Source organism: Nasonia vitripennis (assembly GCF_009193385.2).
Source record: "Nasonia vitripennis strain AsymCx chromosome 3 unlocalized genomic scaffold, Nvit_psr_1.1 chr3_random0004, whole genome shotgun sequence".
In the NCBI taxonomy this organism is placed as follows: domain Eukaryota; kingdom Metazoa; phylum Arthropoda; class Insecta; order Hymenoptera; family Pteromalidae; genus Nasonia; species Nasonia vitripennis.
The window spans coordinates 1,468,819-1,490,939 of record NW_022279623.1 but is presented as its reverse complement, the minus strand read 5'-3'; the positions used below and the strand labels follow the sequence as shown (position 1 = coordinate 1,490,939).

The 22,121-nt window shown below is 44.4% G+C and overlaps 2 protein-coding genes across 2 annotated transcripts in view; one reads left to right on the top strand and one right to left on the bottom strand.

Annotated features, from left to right (window-relative positions):
* Positions 1-17,706, bottom strand: part of LOC100119463 — a 30,121-nt gene extending 12,415 nt beyond the window's left edge. Inside the window, exon 1 of the mRNA XM_001603187.5 lies at positions 16,917-17,706. The gene's annotated coding sequence lies outside the window, so the exon portion shown is untranslated. The remainder of the gene's footprint in view (positions 1-16,916) is intronic.
* Positions 1-22,121, top strand: part of LOC100119426 (N-alpha-acetyltransferase 15, NatA auxiliary subunit) — a 75,937-nt gene that overhangs the window by 15,580 nt on the left and 38,236 nt on the right. The window lies entirely within an intron of this gene.

The following is a 22,121-nucleotide window of genomic DNA, read 5'->3' as shown; positions in this document are numbered from 1 at the left end:
GTGAAAACGTTTGCCCGCGCAATCTATTTTTATGGCTCGTTTCCTTTACTTTTGGCTCGCTGCAGCTGAGAAAAAAGACAGTAACGGACTATGTGCTCCCATTACGTAATTGCGATCCTCTCTCGCGTTCATTTGAAAAGTGATATATTCGCGGCACGAAGAACGCTCGCTTCCTATAATTTTTTCATTTCTGCGTAAGAAAATGTCAAACTTCGCGGTGAGAGGCATAGAAAGCCTGCACGCGCCGCGCACTCGTTATTGCAAAAGTACATTTTTCGAAAAGGAGAAAAAAAGATCGATCGTATCTGCAATCCGGTCGCATGAATAAATATCTAATAATATCTCGTACGTGCGGCGAAGCGAGCGCGAGAAATGCGCACCGCAGACCAGTTTGAAAATCGGCGGGAAGAGCAGTAAGTAAGTAGCCTTAGGCTGCGATTTCCTCATCTTGCAAAATCCAGTTATACACACACACACACGCACGCACGCAAAGTCGCAGAGGCGGTAGCAGTACACAGCACACTAGCGTCGGTCGAATAAGAGATGATCCCCATAGCCGCGCGGTATTATACCGTTGTTATCCAATTTGGCTTTACGCTTTCAGTTACTTTCCTTCTCGCTTCACGCTGTGCTCGCTGAGTAGGATTAATTTCTGGGCAGCGCCGCGCGGCGCATCGTGAAACCGCGACGTGTATACACACGTACGTAAAAGTCCCTCTCGCGGCTTTTCCCTCGCCACGATTCACGGATCACCTTGTCGGAGTGGCTACCTCTGTAATATAGGAATTACGCGAAGCGTGGCTATATATACGTGTGTGTATGATGTGCGCGCAGGTTTGCCTTGTAAACGAGAGCCTTTCTGGAATTTGCGCCGCCGCGAATATATGTAATCGTATTCAAATTTGTGTGTACTATATACGATTTCACGATTTTCTCCGCTTATCGCCGCGTTCTCGATTCGTTTTTGTTTGAGGATTGAGAATTCTGATCGTCGAATTATGATGAATTATTATTCGAAATCGACATTCGGTTATCCTATCATAACTTCCTTTTTCGACCGCGCATACAGAACAGAGCTAATTATGGGAAAATGTGGCGGAAAAAAGTGGATGCAAAAATTGCGGCGCCTCGCGGAACGCTGCATTGAAATTTTTTAATTTTCACTATACTCTGGGTTCACATGAATTGTTCTTCACTGAATTACGCTTCTGCGGTCTCTAAGTGGTTCATTAACGTGAGAAAATCAAGTTATTGCGTGCTAAAAGTGAGCGAGCTTCGAAAATTATAAACTCATAATGGCTTCCACCGTAAAACACTTCTTTGGGCGATTTTAGTGCTTTTACCCAATCCCGTTTAATTCGCGCGCTGCGCATACCTGCGCGACTGCCGCGCGTGAACCCGACGAATTATTACAAAAAAAGCTTACACCACGTTCGCCGGCACCGATAATTGCGCGGCTTATTATTCAGAATAAAGACTGCTCGAAATTGACCCAATACCGTCGGCTAATAAATGTAAATTTCGTGAAAATTTATACGCGACTTTTCGAGTGGTCGACCATAAAAGAAAAGAAAAATGCGCGATATACAATAAGAACAAGCAAGTCGGAAGAGCCATTTGGTTTCGACCGTAAATACGATTTAAGAGGCGCCTCGAGATAAGCAAAGCACACAGCGTCCATTTATGCAAATGATCCGACGCGAGCTTCTCCGTGTCTCGTATATGGAGATACTCGAGTACGTCATATTTCAACTTTAATAACCCAGCCAATGTATCGCTGAGCTCGTTTGATCGGAATCAACTCCAGCGTGATTAGGATCGTTACGATCGGAAACTCACTTCAATGCTTCTCGTGTACATCGCTTTTTCTCGAGAGTAAGTGCTCTCTCTCTCTCTCTCTCTCTCTCTCTCTCTCTCTCTCTCTCTCTCTCTCTCTCTCTCTCTCTCTCTCTCTCTCTCTCTCTCTCTCTCTCTCTCTCTCTTCTATAGAGTATCGCATTACTTGCCGGATGCCTTTTGGAATGGATACCTTACGCGGATGAATTAAACGCTGTCCCGGTGCTTTTTGTTTGCTCTCGTCGAGTCGCGCGTCCGGATTAGAGGAATTAGAAACGGCCATTGGAGTGCAGTTGAGAAATAGGCGCGCGTATACATGTGTGTGTATATTGACGTACTTCCCCTTGCGACACTTCAGTCCTTCCAGTAGTGCACAGACACCGCGAGTCGTGTTCCCATTAGCGGCTCGGATTTTCGAATGAATAATAACGCATTGTCGGGCTTTTCAAGTGCGTGTGAAAATGCTCGACCGGAGAATTCTGGCGCCTTCGCACTGCGGCATTTTTTTCTCCTGTAAACATTATATCCCGTGCAAGAATCTCTCGCCTCGAAAGAATTCGCGAAAATTAGCGCGCGACTTTTAAACCTCGCACTTTATCGACACTTTTAGTCGACTATACGCTAATATCGAAGCTATTACACGAGCGCTCGGGATTTTTGCCGAATTATTATAATCCGCGCGTCGGTCTAATAATTATAATTAAAGCCTCGGCGTTCATTGTGTTATATCTCGCCCGCCGAGCATATACGTGCGTTACGAAACGACCTTTTAACAATCGAAACGAGATTTTTTCTCCTGTACAGCCGCCGTCGTGCGTCCGACACTTCCTCCGAGCTGCTCTCGGCAAAAATTATCCCTTTTTAATCGTCGTCGTAAAGTCTCCGCGACGCGTCGTTAGCTCGCCTAGCGCGATAAATCCTCGCGTTGCAGTCGTGGAAAAAGAGAATAGACGCTGAAAGGAATTCCCCGCGGAGGAAGAGGGGGGCAGCTAATACGGTATATAATTCAGAGACGCAGGAAAAACGCTCCGAGGGAAAACACCTTGGCATTGACCGGCTTGCTGCAGCTGATTATGCAAGCGCGCGCGAGAGCGAGACTCGTCTCGTTCATCTCACTCTCTCCTGCATGTGCGAGGTATATGGAGCCTCGTCGGCCGTCGTCAACGCACCTTTTCCAGCCGACCGGACTGATTGCAACGGTGTAACTTTGACGCGTGTGCGCCGCTTCTCGTCTGGTTTGCCGCGTTAGCGTTTCTCTTTATCTTTTGTGCTACAATACTGGTTCGTACAGGAAGTTGCGACGCGCGTCGGATAATGATTTTTCACATTCGACGTGTTTATCGACGTGTTTGCCTGATCCGGATATGCTAATCAGTATTCATAGTTTTCTATTATTTCGGGCAACGTACGTATCCCTTCGCTATAAACGTGATCGAGGCCGGTAACTCTTCCATCGCATACATCATAGGCGGGCCTAATCCCTTTTTTCATCGCAACAGCAGACCGCGTCAGCAGCTTTTCAAAGCCAGCTGACGGGATAAGCTCCGTTTTTTTTCCCTTTCGAGCCGCGCGTAAATTAATTAAATCAGTGGAAAAGGGATCGGCTTTAGTCAGACGGCTCGCATCAATGCGCGCCAAATCTCCGGCGGGTAATTGATTTAGCCGTGTACTTCCAGCCATCACCTGCGCGTTGCAAAATTTCATCGATCACGTTCGCAAAACAAAACACAGTGAACCCTTCACGCATCAAACCTCGTGCGAATCCGAAGAAGGCGAGATTTAATCAAATCAACGGCGCTCATCCGTTGTACATACGCGGCTCATTTCTCGCGCGCCACGCGGGAAGGCTTTAGGAGGCTAGCGGTACATCATTGTAATACAGCCTCTACGCGCGTGTACAGATCGTTTATCGTCCGCCGACGATCTCGGAATGCAGCCGCCATATATAGAGGCACTTGCAGAGCCGTGGAGATTTTCTTTTTTCGCGGCGGCGTTGCCGTCGTCGCGGATCGGTGTCTTTTCACGCGGGACTTATAAAGGGAGATTGGCATCGCGCCATTGTGTTACTCGCTCGCGCGCTCGTCCTTTTTCGCCGCTTTTCTTCTTAATCGTCCTCTGATTGTTGACAACTTCACTTCGTTATTTTTTTCTTCTCCCGCTGATTTTGGAGGCTTTGTATACGTGTACGCGGAGAGTGGAAATTAAAGAGACAAATATCTAGGAAGAGCTCGTGGGAAAGATTCTCCTTCTATCGAGTGAGACACCCGTTTGGAGGTTGACGTTCCCTTTGTATTTCATTGTATGCGCGCGTAATTTGAATTCGAGATATCGATCGGAGAAACTTTGATCGAAGATTCGCGCGAAATTTCATTCGAAAATATGTCACTTTTTGTTTATAACTTTCGAGAATGCACGTCGTTAGAGAGAATGGCACGCGCGACTGCAAACGATGTAGGAGTGTAAGAAAACAAAACGATTAACCGCTCGCTAAAACAAAAACAAAACTCGAGAGCGTGTTAATCAGTACTCAAACAGCTATAAAGCTGCAAGATTATTACTGACCGACACCGCTGTCGTTAGATTCCTCGCTAATTGCCTATCGATGCGTATATATTCAAACTCGCGCGCTACAAAGTTACGTGCCATCACGGAACAACGATTCCGCTCGACAAACAACGCAGTTATCAAATGAGGAAAATGAATGTGTCGCAAGTGTACAGTCGCGTAAGCAAAAGCGCAAGTGCTCGAAGATGCGCCTCAGCCGACGGGTTATGTAAGCTCTTACTCTCGCGCATCAACTTGGTTAATTTGAGAGTCCGAGCAGAGCCCTGTCTCGCGACAAGGTTGACGGTTCTGTTTTTATTTGTATAGCAATTATCGTCGCGTGCGAGAAAGTGTCGCCCGACGCAGTGTCTCAGCAGCTGAATAAAAGGAGAGATTGCAGCGCCGCCGTTACTCTTTCCTCTCCGTACGTGCGTGGCTTCGCAGCCAAATCAATGCAGTACGTGAGGATTCGCGAATCGCCTATCTATTCAGCGCCCGGACCGTCGAATTTCCTGTACAGCTGGCGTTCGATTTATATGCTCTGCACTTTTTGTCCTCGAATAAATTATAAAGAGCGAAATATATTATAAAGCCAATTAAAAAACTAGCGATGTCGGGAATTTAGATTTTGGAATAGAAAAACTCTCGATCGCGAATGGTATTATTTTTGTGACCTTGAAGATTGATTTTTTTATTTCAATTTTTCATGGTACATTTACAATTGATGCTCGAGTGCTTTGTTTCGTATTTTCTCTTATCTTAATAACTTCCTCGATCGCTTTCAGAAACGGGTCACGAAGATTTATTTAATTTATTATCGGCCTCGCAACACAAGCTGTGTCTCGAAATGAAACGGAATTTATCATTTTGCGGATCTGCACGTTCGTGTAAAAGTTCTCTCCTAACACGCATTCTAAAATTCAATGCTTTTCCACAAATATGATATCCAGCTCGGTAATTTTAGCACATTAAGTCGCGTATCTGGTTCCCATCATGAGAATATGCAGGTTCAGAGTTACACGCCTATTATTATAATCTGAATGTAAACCCATTGCATCACGGTCATTTTAACATTCGGAGATATGCTCCGGCTTCGAGCAGCCCACATATTATACACGCTAGTGTGTGTATGCAGCGGTAGCGAGCCATTACAGAATTACTTTTACGACGTGAAATGTTGATCTATATTTTCGAAAGCGTAGGAATTTTGTAGTGTGTGTGTGTGTGTGTGTGTGTGTATGAATGTGACGAAACGGCGAGAAACGCTCTCGTGTATACGTACAAGCGCTCTACGAATCGCCAAGATAAATGCGTCCTTTTTCGGCGATTATTACGTGAGTAAATCCGCATGACACACTGTAATTCTCACCGGCTCAATAATTTCGTAGCGAAGTTTGTTTACACATCGCGTTGATGCGGCGAAAGATTTTTTTCCACTGCGCTTGACCGATCGTTATATTTCGAACGGATGCAGCGGAAGGAGAGAAGCAAAAGAAGTCGTATAAAGAACAGATAGCAGAGACGCGTATACGCGTATACGCATGCCTGGATGGATGCACGTAGGAAAGAAACGCGCCGGAAACAATGATTTCGAAAGTCGAGCAGAGAGTCGAGCTAATGGCGTGTCTGCGGCTTTTTATTGAGTTTCCGCTCTTGGGCGATTTCTAGGATAGAAAATGGGGATTTTTCGGTAAATGCAAACGGCGAGCATCCGGTTCATTAAATTTGCGCGAGAACCTGTGCATATTTTGCGAGTGTATACAGGTATATTTTGTGTACACTAGCCCTGAGGCTAATGTCTGCCGGCGTTTCCCGTGGACGATATTGTCTTGACCAAAGTAAATGCGCGATTATAAAAAGCGCAGTAGAGAAATCTGCTTTGATTAAGGAATCGACTTGGAACACGGGAGAGAAAACGCGAAATTCTTCCTGCCGCGCGTTCTACTCTAAACGATGGGGTACATAAACAAAACTTTACGACGATCGCAATGAAGCCGTTGAAGGTATAAATTTGTTGCATCCGCCCGGAGAAACAGGTTAAAATCGAGTGTTAGAACAAGCAGTAATTCAAAGTTGCATAAATGTTTATGCATGCAACAATAAAATGGAGCCTGTTTTTAAATGCTAATCTTGACCGGTGCTTTTTGCACGTGTGCATGCTTCGAACTTCTATATACAAAGTATAATAAATTTTTTTTGCTAATGGAGCGGTATAAAAGTGTGATAGTTTATTACTTTTACTTCAAAATTGGTATGCTTTTATAATTATAAGAGTAAGTTATTGATGAGCAAATCAACCTCATAATTATCGTCTAATTAGCGTTTAGTGAATTTCGCTTTGTAGTTTTGTAGGTTGAAAAATAGATTTTTTTAAGTACTCTCAGGATTTTCCTAATTGCGTCTTGATAGTCGGAAAATTCTGTGCGCCGTGTTTAAATTGCAAATTTTATGCTCATTTAACAATGTAATACGTCTACCGATTACCCTAATAATTTAATATCAATGCCAAGTTTTTAAGTAATTAACAATTTCCTCGTTGTGACACCTCTCCGTGTATGCCGCGAATAAGACATATCGATATAGCATATCATTTAGTTAGTTACTGCATCCTCCAGTTATATAAATGTTGAACGAAAAAAATGTTTCATGAAATTACTTTGAAAGATGTACGTAACATTATCTGCCTCCGAAAGTGAATCGCACCAATTTCCACCTCTTAAACAAGAGAGATAAATCTCTCGAAGCGATAATCTCGAAGCCCAGAAACACACTTTTCGATCAGTTAATCCATTTTCCCCCTCAACAATTCATCGCTCCTCGATTGCCCAAGATTTTCATTCCCATCACTACTAAAACGGGAATATCTTCAGCGCGCACAACATCCTCCCAAGCAATACAAGAGCTCCTATATATACATAACAGACGTTAATTCGCGGCATCGTGCACACCTATAACACACAGCCCACAATCTATCCCCACGTGCATCTCGTGCAGCACCGCAGCTTTTGCGCAAACGCGCGAATCGTCTCGATGAGTCAGACATCAGCTGTGCTATACCGTTGTTTAACCCTTTATATATGTATACCAACTGAACTGCTGCAGAGAAAGCATGAGGCTCGCGTGCGCAACTGCTTAAATTCGCGAGAGGCGTTTTCCTCAAAGTCATCGGCTAATTATTTTTATCTCCGCATTCCGCGCGCGCTCGCATTCCCACGGCTTTCGCGCGAGCCCATAGCGTTAGATACACACCTTAGCTATATACCATTATAGCCGCAGAGAGATATATACTTGCGCAGCTCGCATGTCGCGCGCGGACTCGCGTCAATTTCACGGCACCTCGTTCGCGCCTGCTTACTCGCCAGCGACGCCTGCATTGTGTGCGTGGGATTTTCGCGAGTGGACCAGCTAATTTCAACGCGTTACTGCGGATATACTGAGGATTTTCTTGCTTGACGATCGACGATGTCTTTTGCAGTGATCGCGCAATGAGGGAAAATGTGGAACGAAAAGCACGTAGCGCGTGAAGGTCGAGTAGAGGTTACCGACTTTGCCTTAATGACGGGTCATTTTTACCCGCGCTCTTCTCTTTTTCCCTCCGGTTTTAGTCAAGTTTTTCACTTGGGCGTGACTAATGCGCGCCACGTGTATATAATAACATTTTTGCGCAACCTGTATCTGTAAGAATGCGCGGCGACTGCTTATTAATGCATATACCCCCACAGCGCTCCTGAAATGTTATTAAATTTTCGTACAACGAACAGCAAATTAATACGTGCGTGCTTTTATCGATTCTTGTTGTGATGGTATAATCCGCATGACTTCAAGGCCGAAAAGTTACATAGTTTCTGCAGCGTGAACCACGCATAATCGCGCAACATTATAAAATCGTTATTAAAGTGTCGGAAAGAGATGGAATAACTCGGCAGCGCATAAAGAGGCAAAATTATTAAATCAACTCCTCTATGAAATTCAATTAGCAGTGCGAACGCAAAATTTGCACTCGAGTTCTTGATTCTTCATCGTTCCTACTCATCATGCAAATTCGCTTGCGCTCTGCGACAGTATAGTAAAAAAAAACTTTTTTCCTGAGATCCAAGTGTTTCTGCCTCGTAAAATTTACTCAGACTTCCATCAACATTATGTCATATGGATCTACACGTATACCGTAGTGCGGTGGCGCAAGTAATTGAATTTCACTTCTCTCTCTCTCTCTCTCTCTCTCTCTCTCTCTCTCTCTCTCTCTCTCTCTCTCCAAACCACGAAGCCCGATCCAATAACACGGAAGGAGCTCTTAGGAATGCGCGTGATTGCTGGGCCGCGCACACCCCGTTTCCTCTCTGTCCCGATATTTTTTTTCCGTCTCCGCGACGCAGCTTTTTCTTCCGATAGCCACGGCCAGCCTCTCCATATAGTTATATACGTACTCGTCGCTTTCAATTTCGTGAGGAAAAAGTGAACGCGCTCGCGCAGCGCCGCGAACGGAATACTAATCCCGAACCTATGACAATACTTTCGAGAAATGCTACTCTTCGATCAGCGTTCCATTTTCGGAACAATGGAGAGTGTTGGCAGCTGGGGATAGAAAAGTTTGCTGCTTTCATGTAAATTTTCCATAGCCCCGCGCGCGAGCGTTTAAAATTCCGATCGCCGCGGCTGCGTCGATCGAGCTTCGGTATAATTAGGGAGAAACGCCTTTATCGCCGTGATTATACGTGTCACGCACGTTCCTTGAAAAATACCGATCGGTTAGCTTTTCGAGAGTATCAAAGTCAGTCTAATTGGAATTTATAAGAGAGCCTGTTCTCGTATACAGTATATGGAGGGTATAAATAATTATAACGCACGCGATGTCGGCCAACAACTGAATTTTCCCGTTATTCGCGGAGAGAGTGATAAGAAACTATGCGCGCGCCGCGGCCGGGAACGACGGAAAAATGCGCAATTATTTATCCATTATACACCCGGCCAGCGCCTATAAATATTCACTTGCGAGAAAATGCAGTCGGGCGGGATCGCGCGCGGCACATAACAAAGAAAAAGCGAGTTTTCAAGTGCAGCAGTGAAACGTAATCGTGCGTGGAAACCTTTAATTGCGCTCGTGAATCGTCGAAGGTCTCATCGATAGAATCATTTAACGAATTCGCGACACACGGCTTCGATTTACAACAGGCGCATAGTAGACGCGAAGATCCCTTTTCCCACCTCGATCTCTTTCTCTCGGCATACAAGAGCGTGCAGTGGTGCATTACCTCTTAATAACAGTCTAGGCCGCTGCCGGAACGCAGATAATTGCAGGAGCGAAAGAAAACCCGCCGCGGTGGTAGCCGATTTCCGGTATAAATCGGTAAATATAAGCTGCTTTTTTCGCGACGGCCGAATCGATTGGCAATCAGCGATAATGATCCCGCGAGCATCGATCTATACCTAGGAGATACCACACATTGTATGTGTATACCTATACGCCAGTCGATTATATCTTCCTTATATGGCCGTTCCCAAACTGCATTAGAATCCGTCCTTTCGATGCATACCTGCGTACATACCGGCGACTTTCTCTGCGGCTCGGAATTTTTCGCGTGAATTTTCATTCAACGTCGGTAATGAGAGCGAAACATTTGTCGCGCGTTCTCTTTTTTTTCACTGTATTAACGGAGGCTGCGAAGACAGCTGAGATATTATTGCTCGCGGTAAAAGACTTTCTGTCTTAATTAACGCGCACTTGTCCTCATCGCGCACGGGGTAATTGACAGGTTTTCGCGTCGATTATAAGAGCCGCGCGCGCGCGTGGACTTGACTCAATTAGAAATTATGAATCCGCAGTTTACGTATCGTACGTACGTAGGAATACGGATTCGGTTTTATATAACACTCTCGTGCTCTATTTATATTAAAATCATTAGAAATGTTCGTGCCCGTTGCATCATAATCGCTTCCGACAATTAATTTTATGCAAGAAAGGAAAACATAAATTTTATAATTGCAAATCCGTTTTTATATCATGCGCTATGCATTTTCTCGGGATAGAATAATAACCAACTTTTTCGAGTCGTTAAGACGGTCTCGTTCGTTAATTGTTATGCATAGCTTGCTTATTAATTACGGTTCAAAATGATGTAACGCTCGATCGTTATTCACACACAGACAAGTCGGCTGCGAAAAATCGTGCGATTTCCAGCACTTGCAATTAGCTCTCTGGTAAAATTTGACAATTTTAACAACGACCATTAGAGGAAGGTTCTAAAGACACGGTCTCGGGTGACGTAAATCAGGACCGAAATGATAACTCGTGCCAGAGACGACGTAAAACACTTTGAGCGCACTTTTACTGCAGATCAACGTCGAGCCTATTCTGAAGTGTGCGTGACAAAACGACCCATTGATTTACGCACGCACCTCTGCGGTAAAGACACAAAGCGCGTGTGTACGAGCCATTATACAGTCACCGTGTGGAGATCTCTTCGGGGCGCGAAACAGCGAAAAAAGCCGCTAACTAGCTTACATGGGCGCGTAACGTGGAAAAGGCGACTCGCGCACTGTTGTTTCGATTGATCCCGACACCGTGGCGTCTGTCGCTCGTCGATAAGATTGACTCTCGACTCGGAGATACACATATCCATTGTCTGTGTAACGGAATTCCCTCGGCCATTGTTGTATCTCTCTCTCCCCGAGCAATTGGCGCCTGCTCTCGGCTCCGCTGAAAGGGTCGCTGCTGCAGCGGTACACATCATACATGCACGTGCGAGAAAGAGAGAGAGAGAGAGAGAGAGAGAGAGAGAGAGAGAGAGAGAGAGAGAGAGAGAGAGAGAGAGAGAGAATTATTAAAAGAGACGATGACGAGTGAGAGCCGGAAACGTGTGTAACCGCTTATCAGGGCTTGCGCAATCGCGAACGGGTATAGTAATGTAAGGAGATGGGAATCGCGAGAGCGAAAAAGAAAGCCGTGTGTGTACGAAAAAAAAGCTTCGGACGTGTAGCAGCGCGTGATGGATCTCGTTATAGTTTTATAATAGCGGCAGAGCACATCCGAGAGAGCAGATGAATTTCACGTGTCAGCGCTATGACAAGCATAGCCGCGCGCTGTACAGCACACACTCGGATGAATTATAATTTATTTGTCGCGATCTGATAATATGCTGAACACACGAGTGATCGCAGACTAGTTTTCTCAACGGATCAGCGTTTCCTCTCCGTATGTGCGCCGCTTTTTCCTTTCCGATGTTTTGCATGAACGCTCCGCTTGTGTGCGTTATAAGTGCTGGGTGTCAGGGGCGCTCGTCGTCGGCTGACGAATCTCTGCGGCCGTGTCCGCCGTGCGGATAAAGGTATGGCGTTTCTAAAGTGAGAGTTTCCATTGAATTTGAATTCGATCCCTTCTATCGGAGTAGAATGCCTAGAATTTATGAATAGAAATTATTTTGACGGATTCTATATTTTCTTATGCCAACTCGCTGACTATATATTTCTGTTATTTACGCGCACGCGCCGATGCATTTTGCTGACGATATTTTCCTAGCAACGTTTATCGAATATCCCACGACACCCAGTTCTCGGTGTTGGAAAGGTCAAGAAAGTGCAGCGGGAAAAGCGTCGAACGATAAACACATCTGCGCACAGAGCCCAGATGTAATACACACACATATTTATGTATGAAGTGAGTAAAATATTTGCTATAGAGAAAGACACAGCTGCGCAGAGACTCATTGTGCAGTACACGTCTGCGTGTCTCATACAAAGAATAACCCAAGAGGGTTATCATCGCGTGATCGCTGTGCCTTTTTATTCGTCGGCCCCGTCAGCATCACAGGCTCGCTCTTTCTTCGCACACGGATTTTCACGTAAACACACACACGCCCAGCATCAGACACACCATAGGACTCTAAAATCCCGATCTCGATTATGCAACGTTATCGATACATTTATCGCGCGAGCGAGCCCGGCTATACGGGCCAACACACAGACAAACGCCGGGCGTAATCAGATCAGACCTTTTCAGAGCCGCGCACGCCTGATAGAGTGAAAGTATTACTCCGGGTGGTTCGGCGCACAGGTTGTAGGTGAATGCCGACCGCGACAAATGAGATGCAGTGCGCGTGGGGTATAGCTATACTAACCGCGCCCCGCGAGACACCGATGCCCGGAAATCAAAGCAATCGGCATTTCTTTGAATTACCATGCGTGAGAAGGCTTTAATTGAGACACGCGCGTATTGCTTTTTAGAAATTACTGGACTCTGACAAGCCCGTTCGTAAAAATCTCATTGTTTTACGTGAATTACCACCGCCCGTTTGTCGTTAGATACCAGTACGCAGGAATTACGTCGACGCGGCTAAAAATTCCCCGCTCGACAGTTTGCTCTCGGTACACATCAGTGAGTGGCACTGTACGCGCGTAAATTCTATAAAAGGCAACGGCGGCCAGCTGAGAATTTTTTCATCCACGGCGCGTACAGATATATTATTATATCGACCGCGCGGGCACAGACACCAGGGCAATTTAATAGTGAAAGCACTTAAATAAACTCTCTGTCAATTATACACGCGCGCTACACGTGTCTTTGTATATTTACACACGTGAAGTAGCCGCTGTACTGCCCAAGACATACTCGGGGCTGAGCCAATTAACAATCTATAGGATCGTTATTAAGGTAACGAAGTCCCCGCATGTAAAATATACATACGGGCGAAAGCCGTGAGATCTTCCGGTCACGTGGCGGAGTAAAAAAGAATCGGTCACTGATCTCGCTCGCTGCATGCACATAGGCGTGAAAAGGAGAGCGCGCGTGTACGCGACTTTCGGCGAGAGTAATCGAGACATTATATATACAGCGGCGATGTTCCGCCCGGCATTGTGTGCGTGGAATTAATTTCGAGTAATTATGCGAGCTTCTCGGCTAATAAAGCATAATATGTATTTGAGCTCCTCTGCGCGCAGTGTATGCTAACGCGGAGATCGGGGATAAGGAAATGGGCGTTTTACGATTTTAAATGAGGAGTAATTGATTGCGAATGGCAGTGTGTGTCCGCGTAGTACGAGTGTGTTCGCTGCGTGCACGCGATAACTCTCTAATGAAGATTGAAAAGTTATTCGCTAGGAGGCGCTGATTGATCGTGTGAAAATTGCTCTCGCGAGAGTATACGGTCCGCTTGATTCCAAAACAAATTGATAAACATCGCGGACTAGCTGTTGGTTTATCGGCCGTGCGGAAGCCCAAGGTTCCATCGATCACGCTTCGGAGAAGCACAGGGCATATTATAATGTTTATAAGCCCCCTTTCTTCACGCTCCGCCGCTGTTATTCTCTCTCTCTCTCTCTCTCTCTCTCTCTCTCTCTCTCTCTCTCTCTCTCTCTCTCTCTCTCTCTCTCTCTGTGCGCAACCTGGGGCTGGTGCTTGACTCAAAACTTACGTGGAAAGAGCACGTTACACAAACTTGTAAACGTGCTCACTCTTTAATGTATCGGCTATATTTCTTTCGGAAGAGCACTAGCCTCAGGTTGCGCCAACATTTGGTGCAAGCACTCCTATTTCCCCTCATCGACTACTGCTCACTTGTTTACTGCGACCTGACTCAAGAGCTTGACTTAAAACTGCAGAGGCTTGTCAATACGGGAATCCGATACATCTATGGTGTAAAGAGGGACGAGCACATCTCCCCTTACAGGCGTGAGTTGCAATGGCTCACCACCGCCGGACGTAGGAAGTACTTCATGGCCTGTTTTCTTAGAAAAATTTTCAACACCTCAATACCAGCTTATCTACTAGCCTATTTTGACTTCCACGTCGCACTCAGGCCTGTCAGGGGCGAGGTGACTCCACTGGACATCCCGTCCTTCAAGACGGAGACGCTGAGGAATTCATTTTTCATCAGCGCCTCCTACCTCTGGAACAGCCTTCCATCTCAACTTCGCGACACACTATCCATATCACACTTCAAACAAGCAGCCAAAAATTATTTCTTTAATTTGGAAAACACATAAACATCGCACAAACATACACACATTCTCATTCATCTCATTTCACTTCATTCCATTACACACTCTTCACACGCACTAGCACCCTTACACAAAATTTTTATTCTTTTTATAATATACTATAATTTGTTATATGTACAACAAAATGTACAAAAATAAAGAGCAATTAATCTAATCTAATCTCTCTCTCTCAGCAGTTAGCCATAGTGTGCAATGCTTTCCTTATGCACGCGTTATACTGCTCGCGCGCGCGCGCTCCGGTGAAAAGAAATGCGAGCCGCGAGTCGCTTTTGGGAAAGTTCGTCGGGATTAATCGTAGCCGCAGCTGCATAATCGAGAAAATAGATCTTTTTTTTTTAACGAAGCCGCGAAGAAAGTAGGTGATTCACGTAACGGATTTGATATTTGTCGAGCGAGGTACGAGCGATAAATTTCGATTGTGGATTGAATTATTTTTCTACGAGTCTTCGTAAGTGCGAGTTTTTTAGCGGATAATTCAATCTCTCGCTCGCGCGCCGCGGCCGAATGTTATGTCATGCAAATACCTTCGCGCCTGTGTTATACATATAACTCAGCGCGCGCGAGTTCTGGGAGACAAGTAGTAAAAGGACTTTGATCGCCGACGCGCATTGTATCGCGGGACGTAAAAGCATTTTTACCAGAGCCTCTAATCCCCGCGCGATCAATAGACATTCCGGCGCTCTCAATACACGAGAGTAAAATTTTTACGCTGTGTATAATAATTTACGCTCTCTCTCTCTCTCTCTCTCTCTCTCTCTCTCTCTCTCTCTCTCTCTCTCTCTCTCTCTCTCTCTCTCCTTCGACTAAGCCCGCTAATCCGATAAATCAAAATTGCCACCTTGGCTGATTCGGAAAAAGAAGAAAATATACGGAGCTGCGCCAACGCCCCCTTGGAAAGTGTGATCCTTTTTTTCACGACCGTCTGTTTACATAAAACACAATGCACCCGAGTCACAGCCCCACTTTCATTTCTTATCGGTTACGTAAAGAGCGAATCGTACGCGTGTATGCGCTGCAGTGTTTGTATACGTACGGACAGTCGCGGAAAGAAAGAGAGATGCACGTGCTCCAGAAATTCGGACAGTCGAATATATATGTGTATACGATTCGCCTTTGACGCCTCCGCGCGACGACAAAAGATATCGGAAGGCGATAAGCTGGACGACTGCCAGGCACTTTCACTATGCGGTGGGTGCCGGTCAAGCTGACCGTAGCCCGGCGACGACCGTGGCTAACTAGTCGAGAAATGGACAGAGATGTATATAGCTATGTGCGAACGCGCAATGTGTACGTGCACGGCTGCAGCTTTGCCGTCTCGTTTCCATTCGAGGGGGTATGTGTGCAGCTATGAAAGGTTCAATGACACACCTGACCTCCACTGACTCAACTTTTATTCGATTTTCACGTATGATTTTTGGTTGTTGTGGATAACATTCTTTTTCAGTTTGATTGAAATGTTATCGAAAACTTTCAAATGGAGGATCCTTGACCTGTACGAAATTTTTCAACTAGGAAACGAAAATAAGGGTTTCAAAGACTGTTGTTGCTATGGATGAATCAAGCGTCAATTTAGAGGCTATTAAACTATTTTTATCATCACCAGTTATTTTTGTATCATATACACTCGACATTGAGTGGTAAGTGGATAAATTGCCTGGATACACAAATCGTAAATCATCAATCAACTAAATCTGCGACGCTTCTGTTTTTGTTTTCGTAACGGCAATCGCAAATGGCAATTGTGTCCACGTAATTTGCATAAAAATTGTGGGCTCAGTTGACTCGTAACTTTTTTTTCCGGCCTCATGAATGCTCATTTCGTAGCGTGTGTAATGGGCCGTTTTGGCATTCAATGAGCTTAGAGAATGAACTAAAGCGCAGTCGAAGCTGACAAAAACCTATTGTGGCATAATTATGCGAAATTTCGACGTGCGATTAAATGCAAATCCAGGCGATTGGTATGACTTAATTTTCGGCTTATTATTGCACGCGGGGACCAAAGGTTCAACGACTGATTGACGCAAGTATAATTGTTTCCCGACAATTTCAACGCAACGACCCGATTGATTATCCGCGCAATGATCATTACGGTTATGCATTTAAATGTCGCAAAGCAAGAGCTAAAATCGGACTTGTCGTTGTCAATGTACATTACGGTGGGAAGAAAAAATTAATAGCCGATATCCGAATTGCTCCAATGATCATTCTATTATACCGCAATATTGTTACCACTCTATTATTCCGTGCTTTCTGCGATTTTAGTTTCCCATTTTTCCACGAGGAAGTAAAAGTGCCCGTTAAATTCTTTTTATTCGAGGCAAATAGAGCAAAACAATATGGCTCGCTGTATTACGAATCATCTTACCTATCTCCGGCGTGGAAGCACTAAATGTAACGCTTTTACTTTCAACGGGAAATAAAACGTCAGCGCTGCCGGTAAAATTGATCTTTCGACATGACTAAAAACTTATGAATAAAAATAACGAAATCCACCACCTCCTGGTAACCACTTAAGGTGCGTTTTTTAGGAAATCGTGGAGACTCACATTGTCTTAGGGGAACGTCGTCTGCTGCTGCCGGGGGGTATTCGGAGAGAAACACACACTGCCAATATAGGCAATAGAAGTGCGGGGGTTGCGCACGTGGCTGACTCTCGTGAGCTGCTTACTCTTGCCGCGCAAGAGCCGGCCGTGGCTGTGGCAGATGTTGCCGAATCGTGCTGCAGCTGCTGCGGCGGCGGCAACCTCCTCTCGCGGCTCCGCCGGCCGTTGTCAGGCACATGAATCTCGGCTGGCTTGATCGGAATCGCGCCGCGAGAAACCGACCTCCGCCTCTAGTATAATGCACACATAGACACTCCGCAGGCCAGACGATTCCCAGGCTACTGCTGCTGAGTTTCTTCTCTCGAGCGATGTCTACATCCACTGGTCTACTCGTACGAATGTATATAATTTCGGCTCGTCGGATCCGTCGAATTTCCTTTCAGTCCTCGGTCACTGTGATGATCGAGTAGTCCGTGCACTCGATCGCCGGCCACTGCAAGCCGGCGCGGCGCTGCAACTCTTTTTTATACCGCTCTCTCTTTCTCTCGCGCGCGTGCTCGTCTCGTCAGCGGGGGTTGTTATCTGCTGCTGCTGGCTCGCGGCCAAGTGCGCGTGCGCGCGCGTGGTCACGTAGGAAGCGCGCGCGAATGTGCGAAGATCGACGCGCGAATTCTTAATTGTTGCTCGACTCGACTTTCGGCTGTCCTTTGAATACAGAGGAAGAGAGCTGCAGCGGGAGACACGCGCCGCGAGTGCGTTTCGCGTTCGGGCTCTGCGCTCGGACTGAGCGAGCTGTTGCCGCCGCGGTATCTCTCCCTCGTGTGCATGCGCCGCCGTTGCCGCGCCGGTCCTCTCTCTCTCTCTCTCTCTCTCTCTCTCTCTCTCTCTCTCTCTCTCTCTCTCTCTTTCTCTCTCTCACTCGGCGTAACGCTACTTGCCCGTTCCCCGGCGTAGGAATATACGTGCACACGGCCTAGCCCCCCTTTACTCTCTTTGTGGGCTTGGGTGTGTTGCTGTTGCTCGCGAGCGAGCGGTCCTTCCTCTCTCAGGCGCCGCGCGCCGGAGAATAAGACGGCCTTCCGTCTCTATCTCTTTCTTCGTCCCGTCGTCCGCTTCTGAGCGTCTATGCGCGTGGGACACACTAGATCCTCGTTCAATTTGGATTTGTAAGTTGACGACGCGTTTTGTTTGGTTTTCGGAGATTTTGTTTTCTTTGTCTCGTGCGCGGGAGACTGTAAGTCCGCGCGCCTGACACGGATCGTCTGTTTCCATTGCCAGCCGCGTCGAGCTTGTTTTTGCACTTCACTGATCCGTGCCTATGTTAGTTGCAGCAATATTATTGTAGGACTAATATATGAATAAGACTTACTCTATCTGTCGATTTCAATTGAAAAGGTAGAAATATTCATCTCTTTGCAAAAGGCTTGCGAAGCGGTTAATGAAAAGCAGCGAAATATTTTAACTGTTGAAGTAATTGAAGTCGGATAATTGATGCTGTCATTTCTTTAGAAACGAATGTATTTATGCATCTTGTTAAGGACGTACTTGTGGGAATTGAAAATTCTATAAACTTTTCTCAACCCACTTCATAATTTATGCATGGAAAAAGTTGCAAATCTTTAAACCACCTATATTTTTTTCTACATCCTTTGGAAAACGCCTCAGAGAGATGACCTTATGGACACTTTTTTTATAAAGTTTCAAAAAAATTTTATTGAGTTTTCTTTAATAAACAAAAGCTTATTTCAAACGTGGCAGTGTATAAAATATTAAGCTATCGCTGGAGACCTACTAATTTGTTTTGATTTGATACTTATATACTTTAACGCATCAGTCAATTTCAGCCTTCTTTGGCTTACTTTTTATGATTTAATTTAAATTTTCAATATTTACAAATTTTGTATAGGTATCCGCAGGCTCACAATCAATAAATCCTAATCGATCAACAACGCGCTTCATCGATCACAATTTTATTTACACACGAAAACTTGTTTTTGTATCACCGAGGAACGCCAGCGCGCGTGAACCGCATTCTTCGGCCGATTCTTTCCAAAAAAGTGAAACCACCTCATGCGTCACACCCGCACTGGCGCCTAACCGCGCTTTTTTCTCCCTTTTCAAAAAGCACCTCACATTCCTCGGTTCGCGACCAGCATGCCAAGTGCGAAAAGAAAAAATACTATCGCCAACGCCAGTAGCAGCTTGTCAATACACGTCACGCGCGCGCATATAACTGTGTCATCCTCCTTCGGAAATTCAAGTCACACTGTGTCGCAGACACGGCGCTCGTGACACGCGCTTGACTTGAATTATTGACCGATTGACACTGACACTGAATGAGGCCACATGCACGAGAGATCGCTCGAGGTTCAGCGACGCAGCAACCGCAACTCGAAGAAGCTTCCATAACGGCGAGAAATGTATCCACGGCTCCATTAGTCAAAGTCATTGGCGGCAAAGCGGCTGCTAATTGAGGGAATACTGCGTGTACACGTGCGCGGGCTCGCGAGCCTTATTGCTGCCGTAATTTACGCGCGCTTAATCGCCTCGAGTATCCTACGGGGATTACTATTTCCGCGCAGGCTTGTGTATCTTTATGCTCTCCTGCCGTAATTATTGATGTGCGCTACTAGCTATAACTATATGTACACGGACGTGCTAGGATGCTCGATTAGCTTTCGAGTAAGTTTGGAGGAGTTTGCGTGCTGCATTATCCTTCTTCAACGATACATTTTATAACTCTTATGAGTTAAAAATGGTTCCAAATGAATTCAACTGCGACTGAATCATAAATAATTTCGTTGCATCATGACCTAAATCCATATTATTTATTGTTTTACGTCTACGGTGTAAATAAAAACAATTTGGTTGAATAAAATAAGCTTTATATCCTACTTACGAGTGTAACTTATAGCGGATCCATTAGCAGAAATGTTATAGAGTCGTTGTATAAGTGCAGGTCTAAAGTGTTGTAATTCCTGTGATTTCGTGATTGGTAATACTTTGATTGCTTGGCGAGTCGCACTTAAAGACATCTTAATGCTTTAGATACGTTGTACTTATCAATAGAATGTAGTAGCCGCTACGACGACCTTTTCCTTTTTGATTTCGATTATTGTCTTACAGAAGTCTGCAATTACGATTTTTTCAATTTTTAGATTCGGATTAATTAAGCTTTGTTGCCAAACTTGCCGTAGGCATGATTTTCAGAACGATTTGAATATTAGTCTGTTTTTATGCTTTGAATTATTAAATCTTATCAAATTTCAAGTCTGCAAATATTCTTTATCAATTTATTTTTACCATACAGTTTACAATCATGATTAATAAAGATGCAATTTATTAATCTTTTATAAAATTTTTATTTTTCTTGATCAAATGCAAGCAACCCACGCCGGTTTCCCTATATAAAAAAGTCATGACCGGATGAAGTGAAACCAAGAATGTGTCAATATTATTGGCTCATGTAGTGCGCATGCGTCAAAAGTATCGTTAGAATTTTTTGATTTGTTTTTGATTTCTAAAATTGATACTAATATTAAAAATGTAATATAATACTATAATACATATCAAATTATAATTTGTGTATTTATAATATTCTAGAGACATTCTACTCTCGAGACTATTCTATTCTCGAGACATAACCTTAAAATTTTAAAAGGAAGTTGGCGACGAAACCGCGGCAATTTTGAAATTTATATGAGCGCGAAATGAATCATATATTGTAAAGTTTGATATATTTCCGTGATAGAAAACAAATATTAAAAATATCAATCAAGTATTTATATTCCATTTAATAAGTTAATGAAATTATAGTCTACTACAGTGCGCGCAGCGCACTGCGCCAAGTCTAGTAAAATTAAATAATCATTAAGCTTTTTCATGTGCACGATAAAAAAGAAATCTACAAACCTCTTTTATTTTTAAATTTTTACGAGTTTTACGATCGATTTTACGAAATTTTACGAACTAAATAGGGCCGATTATTGAGCAACCGGTCACAATGGCTCCTTTCTGCCGGCGAATGCCGCCCGACAAGCTCGCAGAGTCGCGTCGAGCCTTTTTTGCAGAACTCTCGATGCTCTTCCGTGGATCAGGTTTTCGTAGACGAGACTGCGCTACTCGAAGAAACGCCTGATTTGTATTTTTCTTTTGGCGAAGAGTCCAAAAAAGTGACAGACGTATTCAGCGACTAATGGAGAAGTTTAACAGATTATCTCCTTAAAGAAGAAAAAAACAATAATAAAATAACAATGCTTGCGAGTTTTCGTCGAGGATTCTAAGGCTTTACTGCTCTGACGTCGTGCATAAATCTCTTGCAGTGCGAAGCAACCAAATTCGGTTGAATCGATCGCGAGACAGAATCTTTGCGCCTTGGTCATTGGAACGTGTCCTTTGAAGTCTGACGTTCTCGGATTCCCGGGTTTCCCGAGAAACTGATGTCATAAACACAAAGGTCTCCTCCTCAAAGCAAAACTACATCTTTTTTTCCTGATTAATTATTCTAATCCATATCTTGAATGCCTATTGTTAGGTATCTTGTTTAGTATGCTATTGAGACAGTTTTTTATGATGCGGTGCGTCGAGCTCAGATGTATTCTTAGCAGCTTGTTTGTTCGCACATATTATTGGATGTACTTATTCTGAAATGGTTACGCGTATTTAAATTACAGAAAAATTAATGCATCATACCTTTGACATTGTATTTTTCATTCTTAGAAAAAAAATGACATCTCAGTTGCCAGGCATTTATACAATTAAACCAATCTACAACGCAATTAGGCTTATGATTTATCAATTATCGGCTTGAACTATTATCGCAAGTTTGTGATCTATTCGCGATAGAATCTTATTTAGGAGTAAATCTGCAGGATAATTTTATCCCACTATTACATAATTACCTCTTGACTGAATCATCGAGAATTTTCACGACCATCCATTCACAGCACAGTTACCCAATACTCATTTGAACTCATTGATATACGATGGAATAAAATGCCAATAAGAACTTCCGCTTTTTTGCGGCTCTGTCGTACAATTAAATTAACAAATCGTTCGAATAGAATATCGAAACCTATAAATGAGGCGTTTAGAGACATTAAAAATGTGTATTAATAGCGTAACATGACGCCAAGGTCTGAGTTGCGGTAAGATATTCTGCGTATAAGCCGAACACTCAACTCTGGATTTTCTTGTTTTGTATATGAC